We start from the raw sequence: 17,763 nt of genomic DNA, 5'->3' as shown, positions 1-17,763 counted from the left end.
TTTATTGCACTGGATTCATGCATTCATTCCTCTCACTGCTATTGCCTGCTCTGCAGAGGCAGCAGACAGTGGCAGTGATCAGCGCATGATGACTGTCAGGTCTAAGGACAATAACAAGGATTATATGAGTCAGTTGTCATTGTCTGGACTTTGGCACATCCTGTTTATCTGTAATGAGTGTTAATCCTTCAGTGCTAAACTACAATATCAAAAAGATTCCCAACACTGCAACCTTAAAAATCTTTTGTTTCTGTTTGTAAATGACATGACTATGATCTTTCTTTATCACCGTTGTAAAAATCTGTGTTGGGAGAATTCTTGTGGAAGAGCTCCCAGTTAGTTGACTTGTACACATTATGCGGATATAGATGGGGAAGGACAGGAGGCGGAGTCCGCTTGCCATGTGTAAATCAGAATACTTACATGAGAGGTGACAAGGACTCCCCCTCAAAAACTTTTCATTACCATAGAAATAGGTTTAGATGGACCAACAAGCACAATAATGTAATGTCTTTACCAGTTATTTCATAAGTAAAGCCTTTTGTTTTGGACAAAAGACAGATTTACATTTACATTTATTCATTTGGCAGACATTTTTATCCAAAGCGACTTACAAGTGAGGCAGAGTACAGCACAACAGATGGGCATTTTCAAATCTGTACCTTGTATTTTCATATTTATCTGGAGCAAATAGAAAAAGAATGTGTTGGTGTGATTTTAAAAATTAATTTTCAACTAGGAATATTTTTACCAAAAAATACAGAAAATGATCATGACTGCACAGAAGCACTACTGACCAAGAATAATGGCAACACTGATTCAGAGACCAAGAGTAACCAACACCGGAAACTGTGATACTGGATTAGCTATTGAGAAGACCTGTAATATTTACACTGAAGCAGTGTGCTGAGTCTCACTCTCTTTCTCCTGGCCTGGGGGGGATACTCAGAACCCCACCTGCCCTGTCCTAAAAGCCAAATCCAGCTCAGGACAATGACCTCAGCAAATCCCCCCTATCACACGCTGCCTAATCTGGCCTCGTCTGGGGAGTGGCACCACAGCCTCCCCCCAGCAGCGCGGAGCTGTGTGTCAGAGGACAGGAGGGAGGGAAACGCTCTCACATACACCGTGCGGAGGTGAGGCGGAGCCCACGGGAGGCACGGCAGAGAGCGGCGCAGCAAACCGTCGCCATGGAGAGCGGGCTGGACGCTGCACAGCCAAAGGAGGAGGTTTTTTTCAAGAGCTACATCCCCCCAGCCCGTGACGCCATCCACCTGCCCCTGCATGTCCTCTACCTGCTGCTGGCCACGCTCATCGTGCTCATGGTGCTGTACGCCATCATTGGCCACCTCATCAAGGACCTCTTCCATGACCTGGCAGGTAGGCCAAGGGTGCGGGGGTGCGGGGGCGCGGGGGCGCGGGGGCGCGGGGGCGCGGGGGCGGGGGGGTCCCTCTAGGGTGTTGAACAGACACACACACAGAGGGCCAAAGGGCCACAGTGTCTGCAGGCTTCTGTTACTGCCAAAGACCTGACTTTAATCATCATCAGTTTAATGATGAAGGCATTCATCATTTCTGAGTGTTACTGGTCTGAAGAGAGATGCAGCCCTTCAAGACCACACCTGAGAGGATTTCAGGGCCTATTTCAGCAAATATATTACTGTACTCACTGTCCACTCTACACCTGCCCACTGTCAACTATACAATTATTATCAGCAGTTACCTTTCCACTACTGTTGATGAAACTGAGGACAGGTGAGCTTGACTCTCTATTTAAAACAGTTTACAATGAGACGCAACAGAATGCGAGATGCAGAATTCAAAGCCTCTAATTGGGCAGAATATATTAGATACAAACATGTAAGGGCATAAAATGGAGCAGAATGAACTGAAATAAACTTGTGGGGAACGTGTGTGCTCCCTCTGTCTGCAGACTGGCTGTTCGGGGAGCAGCCGGAGGAGGTGAAGGTGAACCTGTGTGAAGCCAAAGACAAGTTCAGTGCCGACTGGTGTCCGGAGACGAGCCCGGAGCTGGAGGAGCTGGCCCGCGCCGAGCAAATCAAGGTGGTGATGGAGGGCAGCAGCTGCGCGCCTGCCATCTGGGTCATCAGCGACGGGCGAGAGCCACGCCCACCCCGCCTGGGGCCCCGGGTGGCCTTCGGGAAATTCAGTTAGGAAAGCAGGACTGCCACACCCACACAGGCATCCGCGCGTCTGCCACCTCACACATACAGACATGATGCGCAACTCTCCCTTCTCTGATGTGTAGCCCTGAACACGCTCTCCACTCACCTTTTTCATGTCTGTCCATAAGCACTCTCTCTCTGAGAGTGCTCTCTCTGCACTGCAAAAATGCACCTGGAACTCGAAATCTGGGACCGTCTGCCTGAAAATATCATAAATTTGCTATTCCAATATCATATTTTGTCTCTTATGAGTGTGATCTGTCATATGTCATTAGTTGTGGTAGAAATTACATACCCTGTTATTGCTTAGACATTGCCTGCTCCCATGGTAATTCTGAACATTAAAGTGTCTTGTTATTAGGAATATTGCAGCTTATGGACACATTTATTACCTCATGGAAAAGTAATAACAGAAGGCATCTTTTCTAATTGATATAATTAGCATTTACCTTTTCCGCTTGTGTTGAATAACTATTATTATCAATTTTCTGATCCAGGACAAATTCATGCCAAATATTTTATTTTATACAGCCGGCCAATCACAGCGCTTCTCAGATTCAGCATCCTGCTGACAGGACTTGCTGGATCAGCACAGCTGGGCCTTGAATGTAAACTCTCCTACTTTCATGCACAATTTCCTAATTATTGCCATGACCCTGGGCGATAAAACTGTAAAATCTGAAAAACTCCTGATTCCTTAGCTAGGCAGCTACTCTGTCAGAAAGCAGGTGTCAGCAGATTAGAGTGAAATCCAGAGGAAGAGTTACAGTCATCCTCCGCACACAGACCGCTCTCAGACTCTGGGGTGAATGTTAAATAAAAATGTCTCTCCGCTGAAACAAGCAAAGCAGTTTATTGCTGTTGCCGGCGCGCTGTGGCGCCCCCTTCTGCAAATCACACAGATTCAGCCTTTCTCCTCCCATCCCTCCTGCAGTGTCTCTGCTCCTGCAGCTGAAAATACTGCAGAATCCACCTCATGGCGAAGACAGCGAAGAAAGACATATCAAAGCAGCCCTATCATCTGTTCAGTTTCAGTTAGTTCCATCACCTCCGTCCCTGTTCCTACAGCTCACATTGTTTTCAGGCATTAGGTCATGAGTTATGTATTTACTAAGACTGACCACCAGAGGGAGACATATGCTGCTCTTGAAAGGCATTGAATAACATTATGTATCTATTTTCATATAAAATGAGGCTCTGTTTCAATATTTAGGACTGAGGATCTTGAGACCTAATGCAACCTTAACAAAACACTCCAGGAATGACTTCATTTTTCAGTTCTAATGTACATCTTAATTACATGTCACAGATCACTCGGATTTCATACACACACACACACACACGCGCTCACACTCCCGGGGGGGGGGGGGGGAGGGGGGGAGGAGAGACAAGGTAAGACTCAGGAGGCTAAAACTTGCAGCACTTCTATATGAAGCTAAAAAATTTACCTTTAAAACACACATTCCAACAGAAGGTGATTATAATTTAACTGCACAATCACAAGTCATCTGGAACAGACAGATTGTGTAGTGCAGTGACCCTCCATCACATCAGATTGCCATCACGGAGACTGATCCAGGCTCTGGAAGCAAGTTCTCTGGAGAGGATCTTCTTCAGCTAACTCCCAGGAACACACACTATTCTGAGCTTTACAGGACAGGATGACCGTGTGATTCCTGTTGGCAGTGTTGTGCAAGTACACACTTCACAAGAGCTAGTTCAAAGTTCAGTTCACACAGATTAAAATGAACAAGTTCACGTTCATAGTTTACAATTTTGAATTTTGAACAAGTTCACAGTCCCAGTTCATTTCTTCCATTTTTTAAATGAGCTGCTCCAGGGACTATTTTATGTGTACATCTACATGCGCAGTGATTGTTATGCAGGATATGGGCAGTTGGTTGCGAGCTGTTGAACTGTCTATCTGATGAGTTGCACTAAGAAAAACATCTCAAGTATGGTATAACACTGTCCGTGTTTATTCATCAAGCAGTAACTTTAACACACCCAAGGATTCCGAATCTCGCGCAAAACTGAACGAGCTCAAGTTCACATTCTTTAGTTGCAAATGGATGCGTTCAAGTTCACCGAAAAATGAGCATGTTCAATGAACGCGCTCTTTTGTGCATGTACAACACTGCCTGTTGGTCAGAGTGAGTACAGTCCCACAGACATAGGCAGCAGCGAAAAATACTGCAGGAAGAAAGCGCTGTGTCACAGGGTCCCTGTCTGTCCCTGTGTGTGTAACTCTGTCCCCCTGCACACGCGTGTCCCTGTGTGTGTAACTCTGTCCCCCTGCACATGCGTGTCCCTGTGTGTGTAGCTCTGTCCCCCTGCACACGCGTGTCCCTGTGTGTGTAGCTCTGTCCCCCTGCACACGCGTGTCCCTGTGTGTGTAACTCTGTCCCCCTGCACACGCGTGTCCCTGTGTGTGTAGCTCTGTCCCCCTGCACACGCGTGTCCCTGTGTGTGTAACTCTGTCCCCCTGCACACGCGTGTCCCTCTGTCCCCCTGCACACGCGTGTCCCTCTGTGTGTAGCTCTGTCCCCCTGCACACGCGTGTCCCTCTGTGTGTAGCTCTGTCCCCCTGCACACGCGTGTCCCTCTGTCCCCCTGCACACGCGTGTCCCTCTGTGTGTAGTTCTGTCCCCCTGCACACGCGTGTTCCTCTGTGTGTAGCTCTGTCCCCCTGCACACGCGTGTCCCTCTGTCCCCCTGCACACGCGTGTCCCTGTGTGTGTAACTCTGTCCCCCTGCACACGCGTGTCCCTCTGTCCCCCTGCACACGCGTGTCCCTCTGTGTGTAGCTCTGTCCCCCTGCACACGCGTGTCCCTGTGTGTGTAGCTCTGTCCCCCTGCACACGCGTGTCCCTGTGTGTGTAGCTCTGTCCCCCTGCACACGCGTGTCCCTGTGTGTGTAGCTCTGTCCCCCTGCACACGCGTGTCCCTCTGTCCCCCTGCACACGCGTGTCCCTCTGTGTGTAGCTCTGTCCCCCTGCACACGCGTGTCCCTCTGTGTGTAGCTCTGTCCCCCTGCACACGCGTGTCCCTCTGTCCCCCTGCACACGCGTGTCCCTGTGTGTGTAACTCTGTCCCCCTGCACACGCGTGTCCCTCTGTCCCCCTGCACACGCGTGTCCCTGTGTGTGTAGCTCTGTCCTCCTGCACACGCGTGTCCCTCTGTCCCCCTGCACACGCGTGTCCCTCTGCAGCTATGCGGCGCATGTGAGCCCAGCAGCATCAGGCCTGTAACTCAGCCTGTGTGGCAGGACTGACTCAGCCTGTGTGGCAGGACTGACTCAGCCTGTGTGGCAGGACTGACTCAGCCTGTGTGGCAGGACTGACTCAGCCTGTGTGGCAGGACTGACTCAGCCTGTGTGGCAGGACTGACTCTGACTGTGTGGCAGGACTGACTCAGCCTGTGTGGCAGGACTGACTCAGCCTGTGTGGCAGGACTGACTCTGACTGTGTGGCAGGACTGACTCAGCCTGTGTGGCAGGACTGACTCTGACTGTGTGGCAGGACTGACTCTGACTGTGTGGCAGGACTGACTCTGACTGTGTGGCAGGACTGACTCAGCCTGTGTGGCAGGACTGACTCTGACTGTGTGGCAGGACTGACTCAGCCTGTGTGGCAGGACTGACTCAGCCTGTGTGGCAGGACTGACTCTGACTGTGTGGCAGGACTGACTCAGCCTGTGTGGCAGGACTGACTCTGACTGTGTGGCAGGACTGACTCTGACTGTGTGGCAGGACTGACTCTGACTGTGTGGCAGGACTGACTCAGCCTGTGTGGCAGGACTGACTCTGACTGTGTGGCTGACTGTGTGCAGCGGCTCTGTGTTATTCCCACCGTTTTCACGCTGCCTGCAGGAACGCACTGGTAATTGGCTCAGAGGATGTGAGGTTAAATCCTCCCAGAAACCCCTCTCTGGTGAATGTACTGTGTTTGATTTGAAATATATCCATGCTGTGTGTGATATTGCTGAGGGACAGCATGAGTAACATTAGGGGAACAGTATAATGCTCACAACCAACTGCACCCCCAGAGACCCCAAAGATCAGAGAGGGGCCCATGGATTTAGCCATGACAGTTACTAGGGTCACAACTGGCCAATGCAGTGAGTGACATTCTCATTTACAAAGCAGAGAATTGGATTTGGCTTTGGTTCACCTGATTGGACCTGATTAACCTGTGTGTAGGTCATCAAGGGTCAATCAGTGTGGTTGGAAAAACTACAGATTCCAGCAGACAGCTGTAGTCATCTCACTGCCAGGCTGTCTCTCCTTTTGGAGAACACATTTTGGAGTCGTGTAGGTGGGTCTGAACACATTTTGGAGTTATGTAGGTGGGTCTGGCAGTAAAACCAGCCATGTCTGCAGTGATGACGCTGAAACATCTGCTTCAGATTCACTGAACGCTGTTCCACAGGCTTCCTGCCACTTCAGAGGCAAAGGCAAATAAAATAAAAATCTTGCCATGAAATCACTATCCAGCGACAGGCATGTCACTGATAGCCAGCTAGCAGAGATACGTACACAGCTTGCTAGCTATCTGGTCCTGGTGGTGATTTTTTATTATTTAGCAACTTACCTAGCTGTATAAAACATGTATATATAATCCTGATACTCACACACTCCCATGCAAGCAAAAAAGCCACTAATCAAGACCTTTGACACATACCGTAGAGCAGAGCTTTATAAAGCAACATGAGGGGTTTTATCCACAGAAAACTAATGCTTTGCAGAATCGAAACATTAGAGCCAAAATACATATAAATGATTTTCTCTCAGGATTTCTGACAGCAGGAGAGTAGGGAGTGAGGGAATTTGGCCTTTTATGTATTGGAACAGCATGAAACATGACATAGAATAACTGGAGCTCTTTCTGACTCCTTCCATTTTTTAAGGGGCTCACAAGCAATACTGTCCATTCCTAATGATTAATGTGTTCCCTGAGGATGCATTTTCATGGAACAGCATAGCATATGGAAAAATGCCGATATAACTGAAATACCCTGCCCCTGGCTCCACTCCACTCCCCACATGAGCTAAATGACTGTATTAGTTATAAACTTTATTCACCCACTGCAGAAGGGAAACTGCACTGAGTGCTGCATAAATTCCAGGATGTTTAGCCCCGATACAGATTCTTTCTTTTACTGTCATAAGCAAAGCGACTGTCCCCTCAGGCGTGGCTGGCCTTCAGCTGCCAGATCCTTTAATGGTGTCCACTTTGAAGTTGCCTGAACAGACATCTGGAGTCAGAGGTAATTACACAACTGCAAATTCAACCAGATGTTTGTATGATTTATAAAAAAAAAGATCAAGGCCAAACCAACAATATATAATTATATTACAAATACAATATATAAAATACTGTAATTGTATCAAAGTAATTTGAAAAATACAACTTCCTTAAGCAACAATTATTAAAAAGCAATGTGAGGGTTGTATTTTCAAGGTTATAAGAGACCACACAAAGGTAAATTTTATTCAAACATATAGACCTCCCCCCAATGTTTCTTTTCAAGTATTAGTGCAGTATTCAACTGCTCTTGAAAAGCTAAAAAAGGCTTCTGAACAATCCTGGACTTAAAACTGATTGCCTGTTTATACTTGGGTGTGGAGACTGCCAGGAATGACCCATGCGGTTGCTAGAGTTATGCATCAGTGATGGATTTATGCTGGACCACCCAAAAACTGAGTCCATTCCATGTATAGGTGTGTGGGCAAGGACTCATGCATGGCCTCTCTCTATGCCTTCCGGAATCTTACACTGTCATTATCCTGACCAAAGTGGAAATGAAGTCAAAGCAAAATTCTATTCTCCCAGAAAACAGAGGCAGGACAATATCCCTCTGTTCCAAGTGAGGCTGTGAGTGAGGGGGAGTGAGGCTCACTGTGCTGGGGTGTGCGGAGGAGTGAGGCTCACCGTGCTGGGGTGTGCGGAGGGCGGGGGAGTGAGGCTCACCGTGCTGGGGTGTGCGGAGGAGTGAGGCTCACTGTGCTGGGGTGTGCGGAGGAGTGAGGCTCACTGTGCTGGGGTGTGCGGAGGGCGGGGGAGTGAGGCTCACTGTGCTGGGGTGTGCGGAGGAGTGAGGCTGGGGTGTGCGGAGGAGTGAGGCTCACCGTGCTGGGGTGTGCGGGGGAGTGAGGCTCACTGTGCTGGGGTGTGCGGAGGAGTGAGGCTCACCGTGCTGGGGTGTGCGGGGGAGTGAGGCTCACCGTGCTGGGGTGTGCGGAGGAGTGAGGCTGGGGTGTGCGGAGGAGTGAGGCTCACCGTGCTGGGGTGTGCGGGGGAGTGAGGCTCACTGTGCTGGGGTGTGCGGAGGAGTGAGGCTCACCGTGCTGGGGTGTGCGGGGGAGTGAGGCTCACTGTGCTGGGGTGTGCGGGGGAGTGAGGCTGGGGTGTGCGGAGGAGTGAGGCTCACCGTGCTGGGGTGTGCGGGGGAGTGAGGCTCACCGTGCTGGGGTGTGCGGAGGAGTGAGGTTCACCGTGCTGGGGTGTGCGGAGGAGTGAGGCTCACCGTGCTGGGGTGTGCGGAGGAGTGAGGCTCACCATGCTGGGGTGTGCGGAGGAGTGAGGGGTCCGGCTCCCGGTTCTACGCGGGCCAGCTGAGCGCAATGGGCAGTGACCTTGGACCAGTGACATGGCATTGCTACAATGAACACGATGTTTACTGCACTGTGGGATTTATTGTAAAAATACACATAACAAATGAATTTTCATTGATTAGACTCTTACCCAAACTTTCGGGCAATGACATATTCCACTAATTATTTTGAATTTCTCCATTCATGATTAAAGATTAAAATATTGTTTTTTTGTCAACTGCAAAGCAGAGTTTTGATTGAGGTAAGACTACAGTGTGGCCTGTAGCTGTGCTGTTGCAGCAAGCTGCTTCATTGTGGCCTCTTCCTCTCTGCTCTCCCTTCCTCTCCCTTCCTCTCCCTTCCTTTCACTTCCTCTCCCTCCCGCTCCCTTCCTCTCCCTTCCTCTCCCTCCCTCTCCCTTCCTCTCCCTTCCTCTCCCTTCCTTTCACTTCCTCTCCCTTCCTTTCACTTCCTCTCCCTTCCTCTCCCTTCCTTTCACTTCCTCTCCCTCCCTCTCCCTTCCTCTCCCTTCCTCTCCCTCCCTCTCCCTTCCTCTCCCTTCCTCTCACTTCCTCTCCCATCATCTCCCTCCCTCTCCCTCCCTCTCCCTTCCTCTCCCTTCCTCTCCCTTCCTCTCCCTCCCTCTCCCTTCCTCTCACTTCCTCTCCCTTCCTCTCCCTTCCTCTCCCTTCCTCTCCCTTCCTCTCCGCTCTCCCTGCAGTCCTGAACTCAAGTGCTATGAGTGTTTAAGGGCATTGCTCTGCTGCCATTTACCAGCTGTCTGTTAAAAGCATGGGTCACTTTTTAATGCACCAGCATACAATTTCTCCAGCAGCTTCCATATAATTTTGTGACCTAATTGCTATCATATTGTGAGGGGAGAATCTCTGGGGAAAAGCAGCATTTGTGTGGACATCTGGAAGCCATTGGCGCTGTGTTTTCATATGGCGTTCACATCTCACACTGTAAATTGTGTTATTAAATTCACAGGCCCGGCCCGAGCACAGTGGAACAAAGTTAAAGAAAACGATCTTCTTACACAGAATCGCTACTCAAACAAAATACGAGCCTGAATAAATGTAATTAAACAGACATTGAGCAGGCCGCTGCACCTGAAAACACCTTGTTTTGTCACGCTGTCCTCTGCTCAGAGAGACTGCATTAACTCTGCACTGTACTCTGCCTCTGTACATTTCCAGTTAAAGCACAGTAATCTGGTGCAATGGCTTTTACTGTGAAGCAATTTGCTGCTACTGCAGTATTTTTCTTCTTACATTTCAATGGAAAGCAGATTGCCATGGGGAATGGGGAATGGAGGAGAGGGAGTTATTATGGGGAAGATGGGAATTACCATTTCCTGCAACAGCTCAGCAAAACAGCTATTATGATTTAGCCATTATTCAAATTATTCATGTTCATAAATATAACTGCAGACCTGCTGTAGCTGTCTGTGTGTCTGTGCCTGGATGTCAGAAGGGGAATCACGTGATGGCAGAGGTTTGTGGACAGTGAAAGTCTGAAGGGTGGATCAGCAGTCGCCCCCAGGAACTGTGCTGATGTTTCCACCTTCTTCCAAAGCCTTCATCACACTGCTGGGATGCTGAGTGGCCGTCAGGAGGGACAGCTGGAGAAATGTTTAAACTAAACTAAGCGTTTAGGTCCTCTGTAGCTTTGAGGTTTGAAACAGCACGGTCTCTGGAGTTTGCTTTTCAAATTGGTCTCTAATTAATGTGCCATTTTAGACAGCTTTTTGTAATGGAAAGTGACCCACAGCCTGCAAATGAAGCAGGGGGTGCTGTCTTTTCCTGACCCGACCAGCCTGTTTCTGGACTGCATGGAAACTGCTTCTTAAGTTAAACGACTCAGCCGTGGCAGCAGTGCTAATGTTTCCTGCCTCTGCCTGGTGCTTTTGTGGGCTCTGATTGATCAGGTGCCAGGCAGGCAGTGCCGCACCGCAATGCTCTGCACACATTCATAAGCAGAATAATAATCTGACCTGTGGAGAGGCAGACTGAGGACAGGGCTGACTGCACACAGAGTGACAATCCCCAGCCTCAGATCGGGGGGGTTGTCACTTCTCACCTCCAAAGGCACAGCTACACTGCGCAGAGGCTGACGCACTGTGATGTGGCACCTCAGACCCTGGCGCACTGTGATGTGGCACCTCAGACCCTGACGCACTGTGATGTGGCACCTCAGACCCTGGCGCACTGTGATGTGGCACCTCAGACCCTGGCGCACTGTGATGTGGCACCTCAGACCCTGACGCACTGTGATGTGGCACCTCAGACCCTGGCGCACTGTGATGTGGCACCTCAGACCAAACCCCATCTTAACTGGCTCTCCAAACCCCAGCTTAACTGGCTCTCCAAACCCCACCTTAACTGGCTCTCCGGCCCCAGCTCAGGGACTGACACTGAGAGACCCCCTCTTCACTGTAGAGGGCTGTACAGTCGCAGGCCATTATTATACTGTATTATTATTACTGTATTCCTCCACTGTTATTGTAGTTTCACTGTGGAGAATACAGCGTACCGGCGCACCCTCTCCATGGCAACCAGCCTTAGTTCAAGGCAGCACTGTGGTCTTCATGTCTCTTTCATCTGAAACAAAATGAAAGAAAAAAAAAATTACATTACATTACATCATTTAGCAGACACTCTTACCCAGAGCGACTTCCAAATAAGTGCATCATAATGCCAAGAGTAGTTTTTGAGAAGTACTACAAGAGGTCAGTAAGATACTGAGTTAAGTGCCAAACTAGTGTAGAATGCTTTTTTAAATAGAAAATAGGGAGAGATAGTTTAGATCGAGAGGAAGGTAGACTAGAGATAAAGCTTGAAGAGATGAGTTTTCAGCTTTCTCTCTTTCAGCTTGTTGGCCTTGATCATGTCCTGTATGTATCGGGGGGCTGATCCAGTAAGTCCCTCAAAGGTTAGTAACAAGGTCTTGAGCTTGATCCTTGTGGCAACCAGTAGCCAGTGAAGGGATTCAAGGAGAGGTGTCACATGGGCCTGCTTGGGAAGGCTGAACATCATTCAGACTGCTGCGTTCTGGATAAGATGCAGCGGTTGGATGACATACGCCGGGAGGCCAGCAAGCAACGAGTTGCAGTAGTTCAGACGTGACAGGATAAGAACCCGGATCACAACTTGGGCTGAGTATTTGGAGAGGTAGGGTCGGAGCCTCCTGAGCCTCAGTCCAGGTAATGTTAAGTCAAATTAAAATACAGAGTGCCTCTGCAGAACAGCTCACTGAGTTTGACAGGATCACAGAGTGAGGAGCAGTAAACCCATTATCCACTGACACTGCAGTCTGCACCCACTCTCAAATCCTACCTTCTGCTTTCATTTTTATTATATTTCCTCCTTGGTTATTTCAACATGATGAAGATTGATTATATTTTCACTGTTAAAACCACCATCGCCCCTGAAAATTGTTAAAATTAAATAAAACTGGAGTCTCTGCAAAGCTGAAACTCCATTTTTCCACACTGGATCAGAGGTAATGGCATAAGGCAGGTATGCTGAAAGCTGCAGCCAATCCCAACAGGAAGCATCCTACCCGGGCTCTGTCTTTCCTCCGTCCTCTGCACAGACCGCTGTGTTGCCGTGCAGCAGAGCTCTGTCGGGATCTTAGCAACAGCAAGCTGACGTGGCTCATCCTAAAGAGTGGAGGGGCAGAGAGCTGCTCTGCAGATATATATATATTTACATTTCTTTATTTGGCAGACTCTTTTATCTAAAGCAACTTACAAGTGAGGCAGAGTACAACACAAGCAAAAAGCCATATAATGAGTCAACAATATTAGAACCACTGCATGACCAGGTTTCAATAGTTGGCCAGACAAGGTAAAAACTAGCTGGTAGAGACACAAGTACATTAAACCATTCAATTTTAGGGTTTTTTTTAAAGGAAAACAGAGTTTAGGACATAAAAAATTGCTTTAGGTGGTAGAGTTTCAGGTGCTCAGGTGAGAGCGGAAGAGCTGTGTCTTCAGATGGGACTGCTGTGGAGTCCGTGGACTGCTGTGGAGTCCGTGGACAGCTGTCCGTGGACTGCTGTGGAGTCCGTGGACTGCTGTGGAGTCCGACTCTGCACCTGCCCCGTCCAGCCCAGTTCTGCTGTGGAGTCCGGTTCTCCTCAGGTGCTCGGGTACTCCTACACCAGGGCCAGGGAAGCAGCTTCTATCCAGAGAAGCTCATTCTCTCACTGCCAGTAACCTGCTGCTGCATAAGAGGCACAAACAGTGCAAGTGCTCTTGCCTTCATGTAAATGTGGCAGAGCTGCACAGCATACACCTTTTGAGCAGGTGTTTATTTCACACTTGTGTAAAGGGGGCAGACTGTGATCTGCAGCAGGAGTGCTGGCCATTGGGGAAAAGGCCAGCTGCCTGATGAGAGCTCTGGCACAGTGTCCCTGGGGCTTCACACTCCACTCTGTCTCATTACTGCTCAACCAGCCGCTCCAGAAGAATTAGGCCAACGGTACTGCAATAAAGGGCTGGCCCGACGCATAAGTGAACTAAGCATCTGCTTAGGGCCCCCAAGAGCGCTTGAAATGTCACACAAGAGAGCTTGAGATGTTATTTATTTATTTATTGTGGTATATATATTTATGTCAATTGTAATCATACAAAAATGCAATATTATGTTAACGGGCTGGGTAGCTAATACTACTGGTTTAATCAATTCCCGCTGCCTCTGTCAGAGCTGGTGTCACGTTCATGCGCATGTGCACTGTAACGGATATTAACTGCATTTTGATACACCCCTGTAGCCAGTTATGAGGTCGCAGAGGTCTGGACCTCGGTAATTTATACCCTCTCAGGCTGACGTTTTGCATTATATGTGCGTGTGAACGAACATCATTTTATTTTGTGAACAAAAGTGTTTTGACATCGTTAGAAATCCCCCTGCCGACGCATCTATTAGGCTAATGTTAGAGCATAGCCTAGGCAGAACAGTCAACAAATCTGAGCAAATTCTCTGTAGGCCCTATGGTCGTATCAAATAAGACTTATTTCAGCCAATTAGAACTTATTCCTCAGTGATAAGCGATCATGTTTCTGTCACATCTGATAGTCGGAGGGATAAGAACAACGAGAGCCTACCAGCAGTGAGTAACATTTTAGTGACCACTAACTAGTGTCCTCTTTTTTGAAAACCAAAATATGGTCACCTTAGGTAAATATTAACGTTACATATTTACCATGTTTACATATCTGTTGAACCGGTCTGTTCACTACCTGTGGGACAGCAGTACTTCTGAATGACATTTTGTATCATATTGTATCAGCTAAATGTTATCGAGCTAGCTAGCTAATTAGATAGCGTTAGCTAATGTAATCTAATCTTAGCTAGCTAGTTAGCTAAGCTTGCTAGAAAACGTTCAGTTAACGCTAAATATAATACTGCATTGTATGGTTTACGAATTGACAAAAATGATTCAGGAAGAGCCTGTCTAAAAGTTTTAGAAAAACTGTTTGTTGAGGAAAGAGTGGGAGAGAGAGTGGTAGCAGGCAGCGCGTAGTTGTGTTGCCAAGCAACAGTGAGGCAACTGTCACACGTCTCTGAAACTGCTAGCTAGCTTGTAACGTTAACAACCTCATCAGTAATGACAAGCACAACACTGGCTGGTACTCTCCTTCTTGTCAATGTGATTTCCTCTTACAGCACTGGCTAGCCTCATAATTCGATGTGCAATGTGGTCCAACAGAGTTACTATATGTTGCTATATCAACTAACTTACAGTAGTCAAGGTTAGCTCGAGTCACCTTGGGCCACTGTCTTTTTTAACCCATTCATGTCCATAACAGAAACATCTTTGCTCACAAGAATGGACTAGCCTACTGATTTTACAGGAATGGTTCAAAATTCCTTAAAGTGAGTTGGTGGTAAGAAAGAAGGGATGTTTGTTTAGCCTACATTTTGGTACACAATAGCCTATTAGAATTACAAATTTTCCTGGGGAAAAAAGTCAAAAAAGTACAAATGTACAGCTAAAAAATAAACCCACTCTACTTATGCTTCTCGACTGCAAGCGCAGTTAGGCCCTGCTGCAATAATTACTGATTATTTAAGAACACTGTCGGTGGTTGAATGCTTCTCTATGTACAGTTCAAAAGAACATACTGAGTAAGATGTTTGATAACTGGTGCTACAGAAAGCAGAGAAAGTTGTTGTTTTTGAATGAAAGAAGTCAGTTGTGCAGCATCACTTACTGGCACAGCAGGTGTGCTCATTCTGAGCCACCCTCATTGCTGCCAAAGCCGCAGTTCAGTGTCTGTTTGGGTCTTGTCCTTTTTCAGGCAGCTCTACAACTCTGACAATTAAAGAGAAGCAGTTAAAAGAGGGGATCAGTGTTTTCACCTGTCAATCTTACCTAACACTGTGGCACATTTTAAGGCAAAGGTATTGCGAATGGTACAATCAGAAAGACAGTCTGACTGATGGATCAGGTTGAGGTGGCAGGAAGAGGGTGTTGGCACGTCACTGTAACTCACCCAGGGACCAGGAACATGGGCTGGGTTCACTAAACATGAACCAAGTGAACATCCCTCCAGGGCATCTGAATTTGACTGGCTGATCACCTGATATTGCAGAAGTACGGCTGTCAGGATGTTCAGATCTCAGCATGAGCGAAAACAGAGCTGTGAGCCCTGTGAGATTTTGTTACCACGGTGACAGGTTAAGTGATTAAGCTGGAGCATAATGACATGGGCAGGCAGATAACCACTATGGGTGGAGCCTGGTGAAAGACTGTGCAGTGAGGAAAGGTAATATTCTGTGTATCTGAGACAGATGCATGTGAAAGAGAAGTGCTGAAGAGCCAGGCAGAGCACAGAGAGAAAGATGAGGAAGAACTCACTGTTTAAACAAAAGTTACATCCAATGAAGGCTTTTTTTCATAAGACCTTCCCCTTTGTAATGACACTGTCTACTACAACATAACTGCACAAGAACGACAATGACACAGAAATTCTGAGTTGAAGCATAGCTTGTTTATTATTTTTATACTTTTTTGCATAGGGAAACATACTCACTTCCAGTAATGTCGTAATGAGCATATGCTAACGGCGATGGCTGAATACAATGTTATAATCAAATATTGTCAAAGATGTAAAAGTTTTCCCCCCACACACCAGTTAAAAATGTGGCAAATTCCACTTTCTGGTTTCATATTCTGTCATCTATGAAGCCTTTTTATCTTTAAAGCTAAAAAGGGAATAAAATTAGAGCTTCCAAAGCATTATTGATCCATATCTGTCTGCAGTTGTTTTCTGTGGTCTGTTCTGAACTGAGTCAGAGCTAAATCTCCACATGTTCTTTCCTGGTGTGAAGGGTATGTCTGTGCAGCAAGCAAGCAATTAATGATAAACTACTATGGTAATATCTGTAAAGTATAATGGGAAAACAAAAACCCTTTCAAATTTAACACTGCATTAGAGTGGTCTCTGAAAGACACCTCAACCTCTCACTCTACCAGCTACACCCAGCACAGGGAGATACTGAAACAGCATACTTTAAAAACAAGAAGTAGCAAGAAGAAACAAAACAGCAGAAACACATTGTCATGACAGGGTGAGGTTTAAGCTGGTAACAATGACTCACTTAATTCTTTTTTTGTTGTTAAATTAGCCCGCACAATTAAAATTAAATCCGATTTTTGGATCTTGGGTTAGAAGGCTTATATCACAGTTGGACAGGGAACTCCAGCATTGTTTCTGTGTCAGTGTGTGAAGGCAGTGCACTCCACATCTGCTCCAAACAGAGAAATGAGAAGTGAAGTGACCCACAGGAACACACTGCATTCATCTGTACTGGGCTTTGTGGTCCAGGCCTGGGGCACCGCCAGGCCCAAAGGCCCTCTGCCTCTGCAAAGCATGCTGGGCTTTGTGGTCCAGGTCTGGGGCAGATGCAGGCCAAAAGCCGTCTGCCTCTGCAAAGCATGCTGGGCTTTGCGGTCCAGGCCTGGGGCAGATGCAGGCCAAAAGCCGTCTGCCTCTGCAAAGCATGCTGGGCTTTGCGGTCCAGGCCTGGGGCAGATGCAGGCCAAAAGCCGTCTGCCTCTGCAAAGCATGCTGGGCTTTGCGGTCCAGGCCTGGGGCAGATGCAGGCCAAAAGCCGTCTGCCTCTGGAAAGCATGCTGGGCTTTGCGGTCCAGGCCTGGGGCAGCGGCAGGCAAAAAGCCATCTGCCTCTGCAAAGCATGGCAGAGGTGGGTGGGATGACCATGGCTCCGTCCACCTCAGAGCGAAACGCAGCTAAGAGCTTCAACAGGAACAGAGCTTACCAAAGCATGGACAGCAAACCTGCAGCAAAATGACAGGCACTCTTTGTTGGAATTATTTTTGGTATTTACTGCTTATACTGACTCATCTGATTTTACATTTACCTGCTGGCTTATTGGAAAAAAACAAAATGAGAGAAGACTTTTGGATACTGTGAGCCAATCAGCAGAGTGTATAACACAGTACCGGCAGCTAATCAGTGTAACATGCTGAAAGCAAAGCCTCGTCACCCAGCTGGGAAGTGCAGCTTCTCTTGTTCTCACTCTCGCCTGCCTAACGGTACAGCTGCCATGAAGACCCGACTGCCAATGACATGGCCAGTCACACTGCGAGAGACAGGACAACCCGCAAGACAAGGCTTCAGTGAGAGTCAGAGGCTGCTTTTCTGGACGTCAGCTCCTTTGCACGGTGCTGTGTTTTGTCACAGCCCCTGTCCAGGCCATGGACAACTTAACAAAAACAAATAGAAAAGACACATCACAATGAGCAACAACTAAATCCTCATCCACTTGCACCGGACCCAGAGCCCCAAAATGCAACTTCCCTCTCAGAGTCTGACGGCACGTACTGCAGGAGAGACATTCCTTAGTTTACATCCTGAGTCACTGATCTGATGATGAAAGGTGCTGCAGTGCTGTTCTCTCAGACCTGAGACAAAAGCAGATCAGCTTTCCAAAGTCCCAACTCATC

This window comes from Megalops cyprinoides, chromosome 20, assembly GCF_013368585.1.
Source record: "Megalops cyprinoides isolate fMegCyp1 chromosome 20, fMegCyp1.pri, whole genome shotgun sequence".
NCBI classification, from domain to species: Eukaryota; Metazoa; Chordata; class Actinopteri; order Elopiformes; family Megalopidae; genus Megalops; species Megalops cyprinoides.
The sequence above is the reverse complement of the archived record's forward strand: the minus strand, read 5'-3'. Positions refer to the sequence as shown.